Source organism: Fundulus heteroclitus, chromosome 3, assembly GCF_011125445.2.
Source record: "Fundulus heteroclitus isolate FHET01 chromosome 3, MU-UCD_Fhet_4.1, whole genome shotgun sequence".
Lineage (NCBI taxonomy): Eukaryota > Metazoa > Chordata > Actinopteri > Cyprinodontiformes > Fundulidae > Fundulus > Fundulus heteroclitus.
The window spans coordinates 10,689,736-10,708,266 of record NC_046363.1 but is presented as its reverse complement, the minus strand read 5'-3'; the positions used below and the strand labels follow the sequence as shown (position 1 = coordinate 10,708,266).

At 40.6% G+C, this 18,531-nt stretch overlaps 1 non-coding gene across 1 annotated transcript; it reads right to left on the bottom strand.

Annotated features, from left to right (window-relative positions):
- Window positions 1–15,902: 15,902 nt before the first annotated feature.
- Window positions 15,903–16,671, bottom strand: LOC110367159. The gene is made up of 4 exons (XR_004927971.1): window positions 16,578–16,671; window positions 16,384–16,417; window positions 16,112–16,141; window positions 15,903–16,009 (listed from the first exon to the last, which is right to left on the bottom strand). It is a non-coding gene; the product is annotated as an uncharacterized LOC110367159 (transcript).
- Window positions 16,672–18,531: the final 1,860 nt, after the last annotated feature.

Genomic DNA, 18,531 nt, shown 5'->3' with positions numbered 1-18,531 from the left:
GTGTGTTCCAGGCTGAGACAGAGGGTTCTAATACTCGAGCTGCCAAAAGGCCTGCAATGGTGTCAGCGATGCCTTCCTCTGCTTGAGGTTTATGTGGATACTGATTCACCCAAACAGGAGAGTCAGTCGCAGCCTGAAATGAAACTGGAGCACATGAAACTAATCCCATGTCCGTGGAACTGGTTGCCCAAAATTGTGATGGGAGAGCATCCAACATCTCTGCTGCTTTATGATGGTCAGTACGTTCCCTGCCATGGTGTCGTGTTAAAAGCTCATGTTTCAAAAGAACCTTGTCAGTTACATCACAGACAATTTGATAAGTATTAGTAGAGTTTGAAAACAACAAACCTGCGACGCTGGTAGGTGCCCAATAAGTGGCCTTGAGGGAACGTTTAACCATCCCTCCTAACTCCTTGGCCTGATGCTCAGCATGGAGAGAAAGAGAAATATGAGGAAATGCTTCATCTGACATCATATACCATTGCTGTTGTTCAGGAGTTTACATCACTGCAGCTGCCACACCCTCAGGGGCCACATACATGTTCTTAGAAGTGACTGTCCATGTGTTACCTTCAAGTTCTGCTGCAAAAGATTCTTGATACCAGTCTGTGTGGTTCCTGTCGTAGAACAGAGAGACGTGAGGCGGATCAGGTGGTGTCAGGTAGGAACTTAGGCTTTGAATCCAAGGCTTCCAAAGCCGGAACACCGAGAGAACACCAGTTTCAGCAGGCTCTGTTAAGATTCCTCAGTAGATGTCAGCAAACTCTTCCCCCACGGGCCGAACCAAATATTGTCCATCCTGGAAACTGGGACCACATGCTAGGGAAGAACCGTTTGGAAAGGTAACAGTCAAACCTTGAGGTCCACAAAGCACTGCGGCTCCCAGTTTAACCAACAAGTCTCTTCCTAATAAATTGACAGGTGTAGAAGGAGAGCATACGAATGAATGATGTATTTTCTGGTTTCCCACTTCTACTGGAAGTGGTAAAGTCAACGGCAGACACTGTTCCTTCCCTGAGAAACCCATTAGTGACACAGTCTTAGTCGACAGCACAGAGGCAGATGGCTGGTTCATGATAGTGGAATATGTGGCTCCAGTGTCGACTAAAAAGTTCATGTAGTCCTCTCCAACTTTCCAGGAACACCACATTTTTGGTGAAAAAAAATGAATATATATATATATATATATATATATATATATATATATATATATATATATATATATATATATATATATATATAAATGAGAGCGATATGTGTGTATAATTTTTGTGTGTTTATTATATTAATATGTAACTGCAAAATATATAACTGCGTGTATATTTCTCATCCAGTTTGTCTTCAGTTTAAATAGTTTTGGTTCTGTATAAATATGTGTAATCTGTCTAAAAGGTCACGATCACTGTGAACATATGATTAAAAAGAGATCTGAGCTGCCTCCTATTCATTCTGACAGCAGCTGTCTGATCTGTGGTCTGACCCAAGATGGCCGCTCTGTAGGCACGTCAGCCTAGCGGCCGGCAGCGTCCAATGGGGCGTCTACGTATATGATGTCTATGGGGACGGCGCCACCGAGGACGCCATCCCTGTCAAGAAACACGGCCTACCGCCCCCCTAAGCAACCAAACACACTGTAACTTAGAGTGACAGAAACAAAACTAACAATTATCAAACAATCATACAGTAAACAGTTAGAAAAGAAATAGAAAGAAGTTTGAGATTACTCACAAACTCTCAGCCACACTCTCCACCAACAAACTCCCTGCATACACTCAGAGAGAGAGAGAGAGAGAGAGAGATGAATCATGACAACTGAGGAACCAATCTTTACTTAACCAGTACCTGACCATTCTTCAATATTAACCAATAACTTTTTGATCTCTTCCGAATAAACGGTATGTTTAACAGATCCGTTAATGACAATTTCTACGATATAGTGTTGGTTAATAAGGTTTGGCTATGTGTTCCCCAGTAAGAACTGGTTAACTACCCATTAGTACATGATTAGTTCCTAAGGCATTTCCAACTTTTTTCTTTTGACCACTCATACTAGGGCCTTCATCTGTGTAAAAATTTTGTCCAGGGCCCTGTTGAGCATTTGCATTTTTCCTTCTAAAAAACTTCTCCATCACTGTCACTTGTTCGTCTTGCTGAGATCCCAAACTGTCTCGTGTTGTGCAGCACTAACTCTATTGTCTTTACAGGCATTTATCACCCTCTACTGCCACCCACTGAAATAGAAGAGTATTACATTATCTGTTACACTTTTACAGCACAGACACCCGACAATGGTTAATTAGGTGATGTTAGATAATTTCCCGCGGCACACCTGACGATCTCTCACGGCACACTAGTGTGTCGCGGCACACTGGTTGAAAATCACTGGACTAGGCAGGGTATGTTGAAATGTATGTTATTGAAAGAAATAACCCTCTAGGATGGCTTTGAGAAGTCAGGATACTTAAATCTTAAAAAAAAAAAAACCCATGCGAGACTGAAATAAACACCCAGTACTTTTAAAAAAAAGATTATTTTAAAAAAAAGCCTCACTTCCAACAATTAAATCTCCAAGCACCTTGGCGATAAAATAATTAAACTCAACAGTGGATACAGATTTTTGCTTATTACATCATTTATTCAACTGCTGTGACAAAAAGAAAAGTTACAAAACCATTTCTTTCCAACTATGTAAATATTTCAGAAACCAAAATCCAGGTAGGCTACTACAGGGAAATAGACTGCTCAAAAAATTAAAAGAACACTTTGAAAACACATCAGATCCAGATTCAACTGCAACAAATAACTAAATGAAAATCAAAATGCTGAATATCCATACAGATATGGAATACGTAATGTGTGAGGGACAATAGGATGCCTTATAGTTTGATTTAAAAAGAAAATTATTAACCCGCAGGGGGTCTAATCTGAAGTCACATGAATTGAAACTGGGAAATTTAAGTAGCAGGCTGGTCTAATCTGCTGAAATTTCATTGCAGCAATTACAAATGCTACTCAGTGATTTTACTACCCCCATGTGCTTGAGAGCGTCGGTGCGTACTCCTTATGAGATGATGGGTGGTGACCTGGGGTATCTCTTCCCAGATCCCTACCGGGGCATCACTGAGCTCCTGTACAGTCTGAGATGTAACCTGGTGGTGTTGGTGACACTGATCAACACCCCCTCTACTGAACTGACCAGATCAATATTGCACAGGTTTACCTGACTTGATTAATTGTTTCTTCAATTTTGTTGTGCAATATACATACAGTAAGTGGAAGCCAGAATAGCAAGCATGATATATATATAAAAAATCTAAAAGTTTCAAATTATTAAAAACAAAGATAGACCTGTTTATTGTCAAAAAGATGGTTGTTATGACAACAAACCAATCCTAAAATTAAAACAATGTGGCAGTCAGAAATCTTACTGCAGTGAACAGATGAAATTAAACTCTTTATAATCAGACTTGTTGAACCAGGAATGGTTTCCCTGTGTCTTCATGGCTCCACTCGTGTCGCAGTTTTCTTCTTGGCCATCCTGATAGCGATGTTTACACTTTGCAGAGTTATCAACCCAGAACCAAGCCTGCAGGGTGCAGATGTAGCGAAGGCCGAGCCACACGAAGGGACTGTTGGCCTTCTCAGCCTCCAGCTCAGCAAAGGTCTGAGTCTCCTGGTCTAGGATGGAGGCCAGATCTCTGTGGTGACGTCTGCAGTAGTTCAGGGCTTCTTTCCAGGTCTTGTTCTCCTTGATCAATACAAAGGGGGATTCTTGAAAAGAAAAGAAACTCAGTTTAAAGATTAGAATGTTTAAAAAAAACAAAAAAAAAAACAATTTCTAGTGGTTCAAGTAAATGCTGAGCTATCAAGAGAAGATAAAATATTTCAGCTTGTTTAGAGGAGATTGTTCTCCACAGTCAGTCAGGTCTAACTTTCTCTTTCACTGATCTGCCACATTTCTGAGTATAATACTAGACAGAGAAACGACCCAGACAGTGAACACCTGAGGAAAACAATAAGGTGCTGTTATGCAGCAGCATGTTCAAATGTTACAGTAATCTGACATGTTTGCATTAATCAAAAGCTCGACTGTTTCTTTGAAAATGTAAATAATTAAAAACTATTTCATGTGCCTTTCCATGGTTGGAGGTGATGAACATGGATCACATACCAACTTCTGTGGCAGTGATGTTTATTTCACAGAGAATAATAAATTTGTTTTCTGGTATGCTGATGGTGACGTATCGCCCCGACACTGATGGGGACAACTCATAGACATTGATCTGGCCGTTTCTGAAACCTGAGATGTTTTTAACCCTGGAAAAGGGGGAAAAACATTGCGATTATCTCATGTAGAAAAATACAACAGCAATCAGGTGGAGACTGTAAACAATCAACAACTTCATATTCAGGTAAATTAATGCAGTTCACATACGATAACACTGGAGCAGAAATCTGCAGCATTAGACACCCACATGATTCACTCAATTATTATGTTGTTTCTAACATTTAATGTGAAACAATCCCAAGCAGCTGAGTGAGGCTTTCAGCAGTAATGTTTTCATATAATTCTGTGACATATATCTAACCAAGATATCGCAAAATGAAGCAGTGTGTTAGGTGCCCAGTATTATCACTAAGTTATGGATGATGCACATGCATAAATATAAAATGTGAAATCAATCAGTTTAAGGAAACATGAGATCCCCACAGCGTGTTGCTGGTGCCGTTTTTCTGCAGAGAGTTCCCAATGTAGATCAGTTTAGCAATATAATTCCAGCCAGTACTGTAGATAGAGATACAGGAAATATTGTAAACACCCTGCAGGTCAATTCTCCACCAGGAGTTAGTCTGCAATGCGGTGTGAGAACATATGGAGTGATTCCCATCAAAGGCTCTTTCAGCGATGTATGGTATCCCATCATTGTTAGTGTAGTTTGAAGACTGGGATGCTTTCTTGCCAGTCAGATTTAGTTTTGGTGAATGACAGACACCTTCAGAAGAAACATAGAAATTACAGATTATTTAACTTCATATTGTTTGTATTTACATGACACTCATGACTTATTTACCCGAACAGGTCCAGTACATATATGCAACTTAAAGACTACAGAAATTAAAAATAAAATATAAGTTAATTAGAGCAAGTAGTACAGTTGGTTTTACCTGCAGTTTGCTGAATTAAACACAGCCTTCCTAAGAAGTGACATAAAAAAATTTCATTGTTATTTTGAAACTGAGCAACATGCAGCTCTATTACAAGTTTAACTTCCTCTAAACCTCAGCCTCCATCCCTCTGATTAAACCCTGTTTTGTACAGTAGCAGGGTCACCGGCCTTGTAATTGGACCCTTAGGATTATATTGGTATAATCATTTCTGACAATTTAGTGTTTTAAAACATAAAAGCACTAAACAAAAAAGGAAATGAGTGACTTACCAATCAAATAGATGAGCAACAGCTTCAACAGCATCTTTGGAGTAAGAACAAAATCTGTTCACAGAAATTAGCTTTTTATAAACTTTTTTCTCAGATGACTGAACTCTGATCATAACAGAGCGCTTAGCTCCTCCACTACAAAATGAGGAAAATAGGAATCAGCTTTCTCATTCTGACACATGAATTTGAATATTCTTCCCTGCATAGCGCAAGCTTCTAGGATAGTCACCACTACCTGTGAAAAATGCTTGTCAAATATATAGGCGGGTTTTTGCATATTATTTGTATTGGATTTCATGGCACAGAGTCTATGTGTGAGAGAGAAAGAAAAGTAAAAGTTATATGAAAATTCAAAACTCTCTCATCACTGCTTTTCAATGAACACAGTTGTCAGGGTGCAATCCTGCCTGCTGCACCCTGAACCTTCCAGAGCTCTGCTCCACTAATCACCCTCACCTGTTAAATTTTCAATCAGTCAAAACTCAGTCCACCTGCTAGCTCTCCATATAAACCCACCTCAGTCTCCTGTTCTCCGCCAGTCTGTCTCTCATTCTTCTATGAGAAGATCTCGCTCGCCGCCTTCACTGTGCTTCTGATGAAGTTTTCCTCCACGTCTCCTCTGGTTCCTCGGCTACCCCAGCACCTCCCGAGACTCTCCAGCTCACTCTGATCAGGCTACTTCAGCATTCTTCATCCGCCCACCCTACTCCGGTAAAGACTCTGGTCCGCTTCATCCACTATCACTTTACCCAGCAATAAACTGTCTGAACTGCTGCTCTGCGCTCTGTGTGTGTGTGCTTGTTCGGGTTCACCGAGACAAATCTGACAGCACGGACTGGCCAAAGATGAACCCGGAACACACACAGAGCCCGCGTGCTGGGGCCGGTCAGGTGTCCCCATTACCTCCCTCCCTGGTCTTTTCTGTGAAGCTTTGCCTTCAGGAACTGAAGCGCAGCCAAGCCCTGGTCGCTAACCTGGACTCACAGTGGCTGCGGGCGGAAGCAGCAGCCATAGCTCGAGCTAATATGGGGGAACACGTTCTAAGCCTGGCACAACATTGCTCTGAGTTCCCGGAGCTAGCGAACCTTTCCCAGGGGATCGATTGGGATTTCTGGACAGGAACACCCCCACCGATCGGATCTACCCTTGCCACAAGCCTGTCCGTTGCTCCGGCTGCTGCTGTTCCTCCCACTCCCGCTGCTCCTGCAACTGCTGCCGCTGCTGTCTCTGCTGCTGCTCCCGATTCCTTACCGTCAGCAGCAGTCTCAACATCGCTGCCAGGCTCCTCCCGGCGCAGACGCCGGACTCGGCGCCCCAGGAAATCTCCCGAGGCCAAGCCTGACTTCTCCGCTGAAGCCGCACCAACTGCGGCCGACGTCACCTCCTTTTCCCCGGTGAGTCGGCCGGGTGCAGATGCCGCCGCTCAGGAGAGTCTGTCTAGAGCACCCCGCCTTCATGAAGATCAGCTGTGGGACTTTTTCTACGGGAACAGGGACGACCTTCTCCCATGTTGGTCCGCCCCTGAGAAAACCCCCACGGTCTACGAGGCCAGGGTGCACACTGCCTTGCCAGCCATCGCAGAGATTCCCACCGCACACGCCACGGCCCAAGCCTGCGTGGGTGTCCGCATATCCGCTCTGCCAGCCAACTAAAGCTCTGCTCTGCCCGAAAGCTCCGCTCGGCCGGCTTTAGCTGAGGCTCCTGCTTCGCTGGTTGCATCGGGAGTTCCTGCTGCGCACGCCATGGCCAAAGCCTGCGTGGGTGCGCACGTCCCTTCACCGGCTGCACCTGAAGCTCCTGCTCTGCTGAACACACCGGGAGTTCCTGCTGCGCACGCCACGGCCAAAGCCCGCGTGGGTGCGCACCTCTCGCCGCCGCCGGCCTTCGCTGACATCTCGCCGGCCGCCGAGAGCACAGTCCCGCCGGCCGCCGAGGGTGCTGCTCTGCCTTAGCCCGAGGCCTCCGAGGGTGCTGCTCTGTCTCTGTCCGAGTCCTACGAGGGGGTCCAGGAGGACCTGCCTGGTCTCTCAAGGAGGTCCAGCTTCACAAGCTGGCTGCGGTAGTTGAACTCAGGGGTGAGATGGGATAAAATCTGGTAGTGACAACAGCCCACTAATTTGAAATATTGGATTCTGGATCCAGTGATGAAAAGACCTTAAAGCTGAAGGAAAAATGGGTTCAGCTTGTTCTCATAACAAAATGTGTATTTTAATCGGACTTTCCCACTATCAAAACTCTCCCCTGGTTTGTTATGGCGAAATTGGACAGAACTATTCCCCCCGCTCCCCCCTCCCCTGCAAACATCCGTGGATGCGTCAAGCTGGGCCGTGAAGTGATAAAGATTTTCCAACGTATTAAGGACACTTGCCTGCAGGACGGTGTTCATGGACACACAATACTCCACACAACACACACACAACTGATGCTCATTTATCTCATGAATTTACACGTGACTAATCTCCAATGTTATCCTTCTATGTGTCTCGTTATATTTGTGCTTCTCGTGCAATGAGTTTTTTTTGTCGGATGCTTCACACTGTATCATGAGAGCATAAAGTGTGACGCATCAGTCTTTTTTATCTTCCCTCTTCTACCCCATTGTGGAAATCTCTCTTTACACAGATTGAAAGGCAGCGCCCTGTAGGCACCGTGTAAAGCGAGGTCTTGGGCAGTTTGGAGGGATGCGCCTAACGGCTGCGCAGAAATTGCAGCGGCTGTCTGGCTGCGTTCCTTGGCAACGCAAGGCCTCAGTCAATCGTTCCCCCCAAAATATTTGTTTATGTATGTGATGGAAGGTTGTACTGGACCTGAAATTTCGATTACAAATGCTATTTGTAGTTGACAAATAAAGATTGATAATCACACAGCTCAGATTAAAGGGATCCAAGATGGAGACCAGCTCTCTGAACACATCTGCAGTAATTTGGGCTTCCTCTCAGCTCTTGTTTTAATTCATGAAGACAGAAGGGAGGTACTTGAAGAGAGGGAGAAAATTAAACCATTTCTGACATGTTTCAAATGGGACTTTAAAGGTGTTTTCACATTATAATTTTCCTAATCTGTTAATTTAACCAATTTAACCTTGTTCTAGTGGCGTTTACCTCACAACCATGTGTTTCTTTTCTGGTATGAGGATGGTGACAGAGCACCCAAACACAGATTTGGACAATTCGAAGACAATTTATCTGGTGTAGTGCAAAGTTTGTGATGTTGTAAACTCTGAATAAAGCAGAACATACAGCTGATCAATCCAATAAAGGTTAAAAAATAAATTCTGAAGCCAGAGCACCATGTTGTTCACACCAATATGGATGCGTCCCTGAACTGGTATTTACAAATATAAACCTTAATGTTTAAAGCATCACAGGATCTGATGAATATCCAATTGGGACTTTTTTCCCCCCACTTTGAAAAAGTTTGCATTTGAATTTACCAGCAAAAGACAATAAATACGTGCCTATTAAACCAAATATAGTCAAAGCAGGTTTGTTGTCTAAATTTATCCTGTATTTTCTTTTGAAGATATAGAAATGTGCAGAGATAAACCCCACCCTTTTTATTTTTTTATCTAAGATACTCTGTCTGCACCATAAAACACAGCAAAATTATACATTCAAGGGGCTCCAAATAGATTTCTTGTATTTACTATGCACTGGAAGTAGAAGTGTAACTGATACTAACAGCATTTCAAATATTAAATTCAAATTAACAAATGTACAATTGTGTTGTAGTAACTCTGTAGCCTATTTCATGTAATTAATCTTAACATTCCAAACACATTTCTTACATCATATATCTGAAGTGTAGATAACAGCTTCTCCTTACCTGCATCCTCTTGTCATGATTTGTCTAGATAAACCCAGACAGAGCACGCACACACAGAGCTTGTTGTGAGAGTTTATTGCAAGTAGTGGGTTGTAGATGACAAAAACCAGAGACAGTTACCAGACGGGAGATGAAGTGTGCAGGAGCTGGCTGACTGGAGCAGACCGGAGATGACTGACAGGATCTGGAGGACGGAGTGCTGAAAACCCCGTGGTGCAGCATTAAAGGTATACTATGCAACCGGGGTTGATTTTCCAGCGAGGCTTCCCCAGAGGGCGAAAGTAAAAGTGCACTGTCATAAAGATGCTCAGCTGTTCTGGTTTCTCCGTCAAGCCAGGCGCGGTTGTTTTGAGCTTAGCAGACAGGCGAACGTAACGTAAGTCGAAAAAAATGGCAGTACAAACAATGACTAACATAGTGAAAGTATGAGCATCAGGGTTTCCCGTAGCGTTATCTTAGCGAGGCGGCCGCCTCGCCAAACTCACGCTACCGCCTCGCCAGCATTCAAAAAATAAATAAATAAATAAAATAATAATAATAAAAAAAACTCAATATGCTTACAAGTTTATTTGACGTTAACACGCGGTTCTTTGTTGTTGCTTTTGCGCGTGCATATAGTGAATGGCATGGCAAAAACACATGGAGTTCTCGCCGTAAAGCAAGACCGACTCTCGCGGTCTTGCACGAGACTTCTGAGCCTGTGTGTGCGGGCCGAGGGCTCTTGCAATGGGGTACCGCGCACGTGACGTCACCGTCTCAAGAGCAACGCCCCTTTTGCCGCTTAGGTAGGGCATACAGGAGAGAACGCCCGTAGCAACCAGCTATTACACGCACAACAGAAACAGCGATATGACCGACTTTGCAGCCGTTAAACTTTCCCAAGACGATGTCCCAGGCACACGGTTTACTGGTCGCACTGTCGAAGAACACACCAACCTTCAGCTCAAACGATGGCTTGAGTGTCGAGGGCTTAAAAAGACTGGAAAACTGGCCGAGTTGATGAACGGTAAGCTTTGTTTTTTTTTCCTGCGCGGCGATCATGGCAGCGTCGGCCGTTTTTTTTTTTTTGTTGCTGTTTGCAATCACCGTCCAGGAATGGGTATATGTTTAATGTTTGTCTCATTTGAAATGTTTTTGAGTAAGCTATCCTGGTAGCAGGCTATCATGTTAGCGCCTGCTACCATGATAGCCTATATGCTGTCATGGTAGCAGGCGCTTCAATATTAACATGTCGGTCACCAGAATACTCTTACCTTGACTTGATGTCGCTGGAATTGGGTCAGGATGTTCTTCGGTTGTGCCCTTTCCTCCGACAAAATGCTTGTTACACATGTACGTGAATTTGGTAACTTTTTCCGGGTTGAACTGTTGTGTAGGCCAACCGCCCCGGTGTACCAAAGCACACATTTCTCCTTGGCAGTCTTGAAGAAAACATCCTTCATATGCGGCCGATCAGCGTAACTCGAGTCGCTGTTGCACGTTCCATTGCAACAAAGTTTAAAAACCATGGTCTTAGATTTGGAAAAAGCAGTCGTTTACCGAGTAAAACCTAGGCTAACGCACGTCTCTTTTACAGCGAAACAGCGGCGGGTTTCCGGAGTTTGCCCCACTGCGTACCACGTGATGTGACGTCATCGTGACGTTGTGTTTCTAAAAATAGCTCGCGCGCGGTACCCCATTGCAAGTGCGGTATTTCCCCCACAGACCACCAGGGCGGCCGAGAAAACCTTTGTTCGACCTGAAATGACTCATTTAATCATCCAAAACGGTATGGAACACATTAATTAACTGAAAAATGTTGCATAGTATGCCTTTAAGTGAGTTCCTTGGACGCCGGGGCAACAGTTAATCCAAAAATGAGCTACACAGAGTTCCTTGGACTCAGATGCTGCAATAAATCCCACAGGGCAGCAGAGAGGAATCCGGAGGCGCTGGGCTGCTGTGGAACCAGGACTGCAGACTAGAGGACAACGAAGACAAAGGAGCAAAAATCCAGCATAACAGGTACTTATCTTAGCAGACAAGAAGCAAGACGTGATGGATGAGAACTGGACTTGACAGGCTTGGTGTAGAATTGACTGAAGACAAGCCAGCCATGAGGAACTAACTGAGCTGAGTTTTGTAGCCAGGAGAGCAGGTGGAGCCAGTCCATGGTTAATTGCAGCCTGACAGGTGTGCCTAATAAGGGCTGCACTGGAGGAGTATGAGCCAGGAAATGCTCATGGTGCAGTCAGCAAGGTTGCACCATGACACCTCTCAGACAACTAATTATTTCCCTAACAATAGTGAGTTGTCAATGTTTAAATGTGCAGTAAATCTTAATACATAAGTGGCATGGAGGACCCAATACTGTACTTTGAGTAAGATGGATGACACCAAGACTGAGTTGTTACATGAGTGGTTGTCTATTTCATCATTCAAATGAGAACATAATTATATACTATTGGTATATACTAGTACAACTAGCAGATTAAACTTATTATGTTATTATTAACATATGTAAAGGCCTATATTAAATTAATTTTGCGACCACATCAACAGGTTAAATAATTTATTTTTTGGTGTACCAAATTACCCTTGTAATGATGAAATATTTTGTGGACTAAGCCCCTGATGATGAGAATGTCTAGCTCCGCCCCTGGTTTAAACAAATTTATTAATGGACAGTTTGAAAATCTATCTACAATAAAACCAATGTAAATAGTGTTCCTCTTTTTGTATTTGTCTTTATCCTAATTCTAGAAGTAGAAATAGTCAAATAAATAGCACTGTTATTTTGTGGAACCCTAATTATGCTATTATAACTAAGCAAAAGTCTAAACAAAAAATAGCAGTTGTTTAGGCAGCATCTAGTGTTCTTATACTGTATATCATGTAAAATAACACCTGCTATTTATACCTGAACTGCCTCAAATGGTCGACAATGAATGAAAGCAATGCTAGCAATGAAATATTGGTAAAAATGACACTTTCACCTTTTCTTTTTCAGACGGCTGTGGCTAAGAATCTGAATTTTTAATAGCCTACAGTCTTTGCTTTTCCATCTTTCCAGCAGTCTTCAGAACTCCTGCCTGGCAGAGAATTTATTAACAGAAAGAAATGAAAATCCAGAGAACATCACTATATAATGCTGTTTATCCAAATTAACCCAATTTTTAAAAGTTCTTTAAAGTGGTCAAAACACCCAGAAGTTAAAGATTTCTGGCTAATGAAAAAAAATATATATATAAATACATTATAATTTACAGGTGAAACTGAACTCTTCATTAGGGCTGTGCATAAAAATCGATATAAAGATTAATATCGATATTTTTAAAAACGATTTAATATCGATATTCTGGCTTTCAATATCGATATACCTCCCAACCTCTAGGGGGCGTTTTTTTTTTTTTTTTTTTTTTTTTTTTTCCCAGTGTCCTGTCTAGCAATAGGGCAATAGGAATTGATGTCTCAATGCCAGATAGAGCTCGACAGATTTTGCTTTTACAAGTGGAGCAAACGGCTTTCGCCATAGTGCTCCACTTGATTTATGCTTGTAAATAGCTTTATTATGATTCCTGCAAGGAGAATTTCAAATTATATGGACATGACAATGGGAGAGTAAAGGAAGAACAAAAAGTGAAAGAAAAGAAAAAAAAAGAGTAGAGGTGAAAGAAAGAGGAGATAAAAGGGAGAGAATGATAAAACCTTCTTTGTCTGCTCCATCACCTGGAAAGAGACACAAAAAGAACAGCACAACCAACAGACATAAAGCAACAGATACACTCGAATAACACCTAGATGCCATTGCTAAATCATATATATTATTATGTAAGCTGACATGTGTAATGTGATATTTGAAAAAAGAAAGTGAAAGAACATAAATAAATAAATAAATAAATTACAAGATTACTGTATATAAGTGAACACTTAATACCTGGGACCCAGCACCTGTGGGAGATGTGAAAGTGCACTAGTTTAGGTGAACATTATCCAGAAATAGCTTGATAGTGATTGTGGAGAACCGAAGACCCTAGGGGGCGTTATTACAGCGCAACCATTACAGTTCACAGCGAAGGAGAGCGAGTGAGACGAATTTGTGGAACGGCCGACAGGATTTTAGAAGCTCCTTTGACCCTAAAATCAGATGTTTGGGCACATTTTTGGTTTCTGTGACACGTTAAATGCATTGAAGCAAATGCACTTTATTTTCCTGTTAATATGTCTGTGATCAATAAATAGAACATAAACATAATATTTGGCTGATTTTGGTGATTGAATCACTGAGCATTAATTCAAAGTAATAAATATCGATATTGGAATCAAATCAAGCTGAGCCATGTATCGAGAATCGTATCGTATCGTGAGCTGTGTATCGAGAATCGTATCGAATCGGCTCATCCTAGATGATACCCAGCCCTACTCTTCATAGTGAGATTTGCTGAGCCAGCAAGTCTCCACATGTCTGCATGGTTCCGCTCATGATGTGGGGTTTAAAATGAGTATTTCAATCCCCAGCCCAGAACTACAAGGTGAAGTGAAGGCCAAGCCATACAAAGGGATGGTTGGCACGTTTCTCACTCATTATAGTGGTGGACCTCCATGCTTATGTACTAAGAAGTGAGAAGAAAATCATTCAGTTTAATCATAAGTCAGTTTTCAACTTCAGCCCCATTCCAGACTGGGACAGAGGTTGTTTTCCTTTAAAACATTTCTTAAGTTTTTGTGAATCTGACTACAGACACACTGAGGTTTCCACAGAGCCAGGCACAATATTTAACACAAAAGGTCTAAAACAGTATGTGCAGGTGGAGGAAGGGGGATCCAGGTCAATTTTATGTGTTTATATATATATATATATATATATATATATATATATATATATATATATATATATATATATATATATATATTGTGGGTATTTGGTTCTAAATACAAAGGGTTGCGACTTCACATTCAAACCTTACAGATTCTAAAATCAATGAATGGTTCCATCAAGATATAAAACAATTAAATTAATGAGTACATGAGTTTCTTTCAGTTTTTTGTTTTTTTTGCATTATTTCAACATGAAGCTTCAGAATATTTCTGTATGAATTACTATTAAACAACTAAAGGAAATATAACTTTAAGAAAACCAATCCGTTATTAAATGGAAAATAAAACTGGACAGATAAAGGGGAGGGGGCTTTGTTTTAGTGTGAAATATGTATTTACTGATGCATTTTATGAACCATTTTAATGTAATGATGATTTAAAAGTTCTATAGCTCATGTTTAATTTAATGAAAGAATAACGCTAACTAATTGAACAAAAGCAAGCCTAACCATGATTAGTATTTATGATTATGTGAGCACAGATCATCAGAGGTGGTCCACAACATGTTTTACTACATTTAATAAATAAATGTCCTTTAAAATAATAACAGTAAGCAGGACATGAAACTGATCCAGGACATAACCCCATGACACATATTCAAAATAATTGCCATAACACAACAAGCTAGCTGACTGCTGGCTGAAAGAAGGTCAATTAAATATCGCTATAAACACACAACTCAGGTTAAAGGCAAACAGGATGGAGACCAGATCTCTGCAGGAGTTCAGAGTTTCCTCCCAGCTCTTGTTTTCATTCATCAGGACAGAAGGGAGGTCCTTGCAGAGAGGGGGAAAAAATGAAACAATTACTAACATACAATATTTCAATGAGCTTTTCAGAAGTAATTTTAAAACGGTTTTCAAATTATAATCTTTAATAATTAGTTAACTTAACCTACTTAGCCTTGTGCCAGTGATGTTCACTTCACAAAGAACCATGTGTTTTTCGGGTGGGATTTTCACTGTGACGTAGCGCCCAAACACAGGCTTGGGCAACCTGAAATCATTTATCTTGCCTGTTTGGAAGCTTGTAATGTTGTAGCGTCTGAATGAAAAAAAAAAAAGAAAAACATTCAGCTGATAAATGTTAAATACTCTGAAGGTTATTATAGCGCCCAAACACTGATGTAGAAAACCTACAGACGTTATCTTCATCTAAGTTGAACTCTGTGATGTTTTGAAACTTTATTAAAAGAAAAAATATATGTTTGATGTAACGCAAAAGAAGATGCAGAAGCTGTTTATGATCCTGCAAGCTGTGACATTTTACGCAGCCGTTGTGAAGAAACTAATGGGTCTGGAGGAGAAAGCTTTAAAAGTTAGCGGCAACAGCTTCAAGATTCCCACATCAAGTTATAACACACTAATTAACCACACACTGCTGAGTGAGATAATGTGGCCTTGAGCAATCATGTTGTGGTGAATTCCTGCCTTTCAATGTGTATTTACCTAAAACTATATGTAATAGTGACTAAACGTGCCATTTCAAGTCGAGCCACGATGTATCACATGAACTTTGTCATCATCCTTATATACACGTAAAAGCCTAAAACAGGTCTAATGTAGTAATTCAAGATAACATGAGGTTCTTACATTTTGTTGTTCTTTGGAGAGTTCCCAATGTAGATCCTAGCACCCGATATGTCTGTCACACCATTCTGCTGGTTAAAATTAAACACAAAGATACAGGAAATGTTGTAGACCCACTGCAGGTCAATTGTCCACCAGGATGCTACTCCGTCAGTCTCCTCGCCTTGGTGTGAGAACATGTGGAGAAATTCCCATCAAAGGCTCTGTCAGCGATGTATGGTATGTGATTATCATTAGTGAAGGTTGAAGACTGAGATGCCTTCTTCTCTGTCAGGTTTATGTTCTGTGCGTTGCAGACATCTGGGAATGACAAGAGATGATCTGACATGTACTTTTACAGTTTTAGAACAGGAATTACAAATAATTTAATTTGTTAATTTCACTAAATTAATTTAGCCTTACCATATGTCAGTGGTGTTACATACAGCCTTCCTGTGAAGCGCCAGAGAAATATGTAAGTTTTCATTTTTATTCACTCAGCAACTTAAAGTTAATTTTGTAAGTATCACAACATTCTCACAGTATATTTTTTACTATTCGGTTTTATTGCAGATTGTTGACGCATTCAGAATAAAACTGGACGTTTTCAATCACTTTGTTTGCCACAATACTATAGTTTAAAACATGAGAATCAGTCTTAATAGATATTTAAATGAATGAAATTCTTCCCTTACCAATCAGTAAGATGAATAACAGACTCAACAGCATCTTAAGTAAAGAAATATGTTGACATTAGTTTTGTGAAATTGCTTAGAAATAAATTATCATAAATGATCAAATTTGAATAAGAAAATACACTTTTGCACAGATGCCTCCTTCATTATAAAAAATAAAACACGTCTCGTTAGATCATATTAACTCCACTCACCTTGGCAGGATGTTCCTCACTCTCAGCTGATGTCCATATGATCCTCTGGTTTAGCCAGACCTCAGCATTAATAACTATCAGAGATAAAAGGCTTTAGAAGAAAAAATAAACCACTGTTACACCCTGATCCAACTTTAAAGCTGCCCCAGCAGATATCCATTTACATCTAGACATCTGCATCTTATTTCCATCATTAAAACACGAAATAAATATGTCTAACAATGATGTGCTTCATGGCTACTTTACATAGATGCAAAAAGGTCCATTGTGGTTGGACATGAGTCTTTATGCCGTGAGATTGTCATCAGTAGCTCTGTACTTCCTGTTTGTTAGTCACTGGAAAGTTTTTTAGTGAAACTTGTACAACAGCTCTGAAACATTTTATAACAACTATTACCACAGGAAGTTCAACAGGGCTTTTTTAGTACCACCATACTAAAATGTTTTAAAACGGTACTAGTAGGACTTGGATTTAGTCAGAGTGTTGTGTTTTATGATCTAGAAAAAAAAACAACTAAGGAAATAAATGTAAAGTGTGCAGTTGAGAAAAGACCATTAAGTCAAAAATCCAGTTAAGAATATCCAACCCCAACCTCAATCTGCTATATCACTGTCTTCCCTATGTATTACCACTTCTTATGATTTTGATATTGTTTACACATTGTTTAACATTCACATACAGTTCTATACAGCTTCCTTTAGTTAAAGTGTTGCTATAGTAATTCTCTACATGTTCTTCACTTCTCTTTTGAGTACATTTTGTTGAAAAAAAAAATCAGGGAATCAGGCCTCCCATATGGATATGATACATATAAATGTTAGAAAGTTTGTATCTATTTTAGATTAAATCTGTATGTAATGCATCAGACAGTCAAACCAGATACAAGAATCTTGGTAAATTAGTACAAAATGAAACTTATACGATTTGGGTGCTATCTGAGTTGCATTTATAGCTTTGTGAAAGCCTGTGAGAAAGTGGATGGTTGACATATAGCTCAGTTCTGTTCTGAATAGAGAACCTCTGGCCAACGTCTGCACTGTGCAATTTCCATATTTTTGAATATATGAAAAATATATCATTTTTTTTAATGAAAAACATATATTCCCATATGATGTACTAATTTACAACATAAATAGTTACATTTTTATGAAATTCATTATATTACATTGTATGAAATAAAGGCAAAAGTGGCCACTTTTAAGAGTAAATCATATAAGTCTTATATGATGTGCAATGAATGAAACACAAACTGAAGAATTACAATTTAATGCAGACGTTTTTATATGTTTTTTTCTGGGAGGTTTTCATATGGGCTTCTAGCTCTACACTGCAGACTTCTCCATCAGCTCCTCAGGTTTCCACCTTCAAAGGATCTCTGATGACTCTGCCATTGTTGGTCTCATCACAGATGGGGATGAGTCAGAGAAACAAAGGATCCAGAGCTTTGTAGACTGCTGCCAGCAGAACCATCTAAGGCAGAAGTGTCCAGACTACGGCCTGTGGCAGCTAGTCTGCAAGCTCAACAGCAGTTTTTTTTTTCTTGTGCTAACAAAATACAGGAAAACGCCACAACAGCATGTTATGAAGTTGCTAAACATATTGCCCAGCGTGGCAAACCGTTTTCAGACGGTGATTTCATAAAGCAGTGCCTCATCAAAGTCACAGAAATAATGTGCCCAGAAAAAGTGCGGGATTTCAACAACGTGAGCTTATCCAGAAATACAGTGGTGTGGGAAATCGAGGACTTGTCAGCTAACTTGAAACTTCCACTGAGAGACAATGCTTGTGCTGTTGATTTTTACTCAATAGCGTGCGATGAGAGCACAGATGCCACAGACACCACGCAACTGTTGATTTTTTTTTGCAGGGAGTAGATCATAAATTTTGCTGTACAGAGGAGCTGATTGATATGCTGAGCCTAAATTGAATAAAAACAAAACTGAAGTAATAATC